We start from the raw sequence: 4,915 nt of genomic DNA, 5'->3' as shown, positions 1-4,915 counted from the left end.
TACACCATCATAATCAATAAACATCATCAAATACTCTTTGGAGTCAGTGATCTTTACACACCATTACCCATTTTGGTCATGAATAACCATACCTTTATGTGAGAGTTAGAATGTTTATTTGCCTATATTAACAATGCTAATGTTACGTAAATTAGTCTCAAAACCAAGTGGTAGACATACATAAACAACACCGGTCGATCAAATCTTCTAAAGAATCTCAATTTAGCTAACGCATTGACAGTTAAGCATTCAACATTCACAGTACAAATTAAGAGCAAGAACAACTGCACAATAGAAGTAACATAGATCTAGATTCCTCAAATGAACAACTTCAATTCTTTGTTAATAGCAATGTTTTAACATTTCTGGGTCTCCCTAACTAACCTTCTGATTAGAATAGCATGTGTGGGCTTCATGCATAGCAATTTTAGGTAAAGTTAATTTGGAAAAACATCTTACTATGGCTCTATCAAAATAGTGGTTGGCACCTAGAAACAAAGAGCAAAACCTACAACAAAGGCCATTAACATTTTGTTATACCTCTCCTCATATCGATCAGCAAGCTGCGATTCTCTTCGTCAGTTGGACATCTGTTCGGTCAGCTTCAGCAACGGGCAGTGGAAGGGGATGACTCAGACCCAGGGGACCCTAAGATCTCTGAATCATTTAAGAAGCAATGTCTAAGGTATTAGCATTCAGCATTAGAAAACTTAAACAATAAATTCAAAGGCAGAACTAAATTCATTAGGAACTGTTCAGCTCCTCAAACTGAATAGATGAGCCTCTTTTCCCTCTGTGCAATCGGGCTAAGTCAGAATTTCCTAAAGATCTTCCCACCTTGGCGTTGGTCAGAAAATCGGACGTTTACAGTTAGTCAAATAGAAATAACAACCCAAATCTAAGATATAACTAAACTGTCTTTTACATGTTGATGATTGGCTCTTCTTCTCCTGTTCCCATCTTCAGATTCGTCAGGTAACCTTTTGTAGCAATCCGTACCCCAGTCAGTGCATCCATTGTTAGCTCCTGGGAACATCGCTGTCTCACACATCAAATTATACAAAGTAACAGCTTCTACTACAAGACATTCTAGCAGGCAGTTCTCATGAAATGTTAAAGACATCTTCTAACGTTTGGTCAACACAGTGTGAACAATAAATGTATTCATTTATCTGGACATACATTCCCACAATTTTATTAAACATTGCAGTTTAATATGAGGCTGTGCGACGAGGCCCAAACCTCACTAAATTAAGGCCTACAATTATTAAGAAAGTACATAACATTAAATTATTAATATAAAATACTACTCCAATTTTCTTAATGCATGCACTTCAATTAATAATATCATTCACTTAATAAGGGAACTTTGTTTGCAATGATGGACTTGACATTTTCTAAGTCACACATCACTTCTGATATTAGTCAAATTCGATGCAAATTCTTAACCCATAATATATAAAATTCATTAGTAATAAATTCAGCTTTCACAGAAGCACAAACAGATCAACTATTGTCTAACAGGAAATTAGCTCCCAAAACAGCTTGTGACTTCTTCAGGACTTGTCCTCCCGAGAAAAGAAGATTTTTCAAAATAAGGATTCCGTTATCAGGATAAAACAAGGGTTGCGAGACCCTATTCAATAGATCTTCACCAACACTAACCAACCAGGCAGTAACAAGAGAGCTTGGTTGCCATCTTTAACCCCAGGGACTCCTATCGCCCCTCAATAGGAATCAATTCCAAGCACACAGACTGCTTGCAATTAATTAACCAGGATTACAAGCTGCAATATTCAGGCCTTAGAACAGAAGGCTGGAGGATAATGACTTAACTTCTTTCATAAAAAAAGGGCATCTGTTGTTTTCAGGAAACTTGGGCTATGGAGAGCATAAATCTTGACGGATTTACATCATACATCACTAAGCAACAAAGGAGACCAAAGGTAGATCAAAAGAAGGTTGAACCATTTCGATTTCAACTAGGCTCCTAAGTAAGTCAGAAGCAAACATGTCAACAACAAATAATAGTATTCAACATTTGAGGTTAAAAAGACCAAGTGGTTTCTAGGCATCTTCAATGTCTAACTTCAATGAGGAAACAGGAAGATATTTTTTATGCTAAAAAATCATCAGTTGAATATCCTCAATGCTCATCAATCATGAACAATAATCTCAATGCCGAGAACTAAGGACGTTGAACATATCTAATCACAACAACGAGATTATTCTTGTTTGTGGAAGCTTCAACATCAAGCCACATTTTATGTTATTAAGCATGAATTACTGGATGAAGATCTTGCCTGGGGTATTGCCTCACTCGACCATACAAACTATACGAAAAGGAAAATAATAAAAAGAGAAAAAGTACCTTGTACCTTATTACTTTTAACTGCTCTGCGCTCATTACACAGGTGCACTCCATCAGACACATCAGCTAGAAGTACATTTAGATCTGGGAAAAGCAAAAGTATAATTGATTACTGTTAGAAATGGGGTTTCTGGTTGGCTAGGGCATGCACCTAAGCTAGCAAAACCCACCCACTCTGGTCAGGGAAAGGGAGTTACACGTTCAAGATAAGCCCTGCTCATCCCCTTGGTAGCTTGGCATGAGCAGTCAGGCCTAACCTGGAGGAAATGTGTAAAGCGTTTGCACAACACACAAAACACACATGATGCAGTATCCCCACCACAAAGGAACCACAACACCAAGTTATATGAAATTATACTGTATTGTACACAACCCAATTATTAGACCAAACATCACATATCAGTAGAATCCTGCTACCTTAGCAGTTGTCAGAACGTTACACATTAGTTACTCTGCAAACTAGCAGTAGTCACATATAACACACATGTTACTCATTATTCTCCAACATAAGCAGTAGTCAATAAAAACGTTATTACACTAAAGCACTTGTCATATGAATACCATAAACGCCCATATTAGGAACATTATAAAACGTATGGCAAGTCAGAAAAACATATTAGCATGTTATGCCCATAAAAGGAACATTTCCATACACATATGAAAACCCCATCAAGCAGGTAGGCAATATATAAGTCAAGAAAGTCTTTAAAAAGATCTTATGTGTTATGTAAATCCTGTAGAAAGGACCTGTTTGAGAAGAAGACACCTCTAGTGCCTGTAGAATGGAAAATGGGGCACCTGGCGATCCTCTGCGCCAGACAGGGGCTTCCTGAGGGTTCTGAGGTAGAGAGGGGTGGCACGCACCCCCTCTGCATTAATGATGGGCCCCTCCTGGGGCCCGCGATCGCTGGGGGCACCCAGGGCCTCAACCAGCCCTCACAAGGGGGGCCAAAGTCAACAAAGTAGTTAGGGGGGAGAGGAACGCCACGCACCCCCTCTGATTTATCATGGGCCCGTCCTGGGGCCTGCAATCACTAAGGGCCCCCCAGGGCCTCCACTGGCCCATCCACATCGGGGGGAGCACCACAATAACACCGGCCCACAAGGGGACACAAAGTGAGACCGGTGGCGCGGGGGCCTCCAGCGAGGCTTCCGCCCCTCCCACGGTCTCCGATGACAGGGCCTGGGTTTCGCTGGGGCAGGGGGAGCCTCCGATGAGGCTTCCTTTCCCCTTCTCGGCTTCTAGAGCACGCTGCGGCCCGTCCTAATAGTAACCAAGCAGGTCACTGGTCAACACAGCAGCAGCAGTCCATGGCGGTTCCTGGTGAGTCCTTCCAGCCTTTTGTGTCCAGTTCCAAAATGATTAGAAGAGTCTCCAAATTGTGGGGAAAACTCCCCTGAACTTATACTCAGTCCTCACAGTGTTTTACCAAGGTGGGGGAGAGGAGGTTCCAGCCAGTTACAACTGGTTCTGGGAGTGCCCCCTTGCTCCTCCACCACAGGCTTCAAACATCAGTTGGGAGTAACCGACCCTATTGTGTGAGGCCAGGGCACAGCCTTTACAGATGAAGGCGTGTCTCGCCTCTCCCTTCTCTCAGCCCAGGAAGACTATTCAGTATGCAGATGCACCTCTGTGACACCTCCACTGTCCCTGTGTGCAGGCTGTCTAAAAAGTATGCACAAAGCCCCAACTATCACTATGCCCAGACGTGGATTGGAGTCAAGCTGCAAAACACCAGAGTCATAAGCACAGAGAAATGCACACTTTCTAGAAGTGGCATTTCTTTAATAGTAATAAAAAATGCACCCACACCAGTAAGCAAACTGGCACACGCCCTGCTTTCTACATATATGGCACCCTGCCCATAAGGCTAGCTAGAGCGTAACTTAGGGGTGCCTTAATGTAGTAAAAGGGGAGTTCGGTGCCTGGCAAGTAAATTTAGATGCCAGGTGCCTGTGGCAGATAACTGCGCACACAGGTCCTGCGCTAGCAGGCCTGAGACAGGTTTGAAAGTCTACTTCAGTGGGTGGTGCAAGCAGCGCTGCAGGCCCACTAGTAGTATTTAATTTACAGGCCCTGGGAATAGAGATAACACTGTACAAGGGTCTTACAGGTAAATTAAGTATGCCAATTAGGTATAAGTCAGTCATACCAATTTTAGATCGGAGAGCACCTGCACTTTAGCACTGGTCAGCAGTGATAAAGTGCTCAGAGTCCTAGAGTCGTAGCGATAGCTCAGAAAAAATAGGAGGCAGGAGGCAAAAAGACTGGGGATGACCCTGCATAAGGAAAAAAGTCCAACAATTACGTTTTAGTGAATCTAAGGCATGTCATTTGGATATTGACATGACTGAACAAAGCTCAGAAAGTGATCATGACCCACTTCATCTGACAATATCACTGTAGTTTGCTTGCTCAAAATTAGGTAAATCAAGTCCACCTAAATCCCAGCATCGTCACCCTGAAACCAAACAGAAAAAGCATAGGATGGACGCATAAGTCCCAGAAACTACCTAATCCTTTGCGCATCTGCATTCGACACT

The sequence above is a fragment of the Pleurodeles waltl genome, chromosome 10 (genome assembly GCF_031143425.1).
Source record: "Pleurodeles waltl isolate 20211129_DDA chromosome 10, aPleWal1.hap1.20221129, whole genome shotgun sequence".
Classification (NCBI taxonomy): domain Eukaryota; kingdom Metazoa; phylum Chordata; class Amphibia; order Caudata; family Salamandridae; genus Pleurodeles; species Pleurodeles waltl.
The sequence above is the reverse complement of the archived record's forward strand: the minus strand, read 5'-3'. Positions refer to the sequence as shown.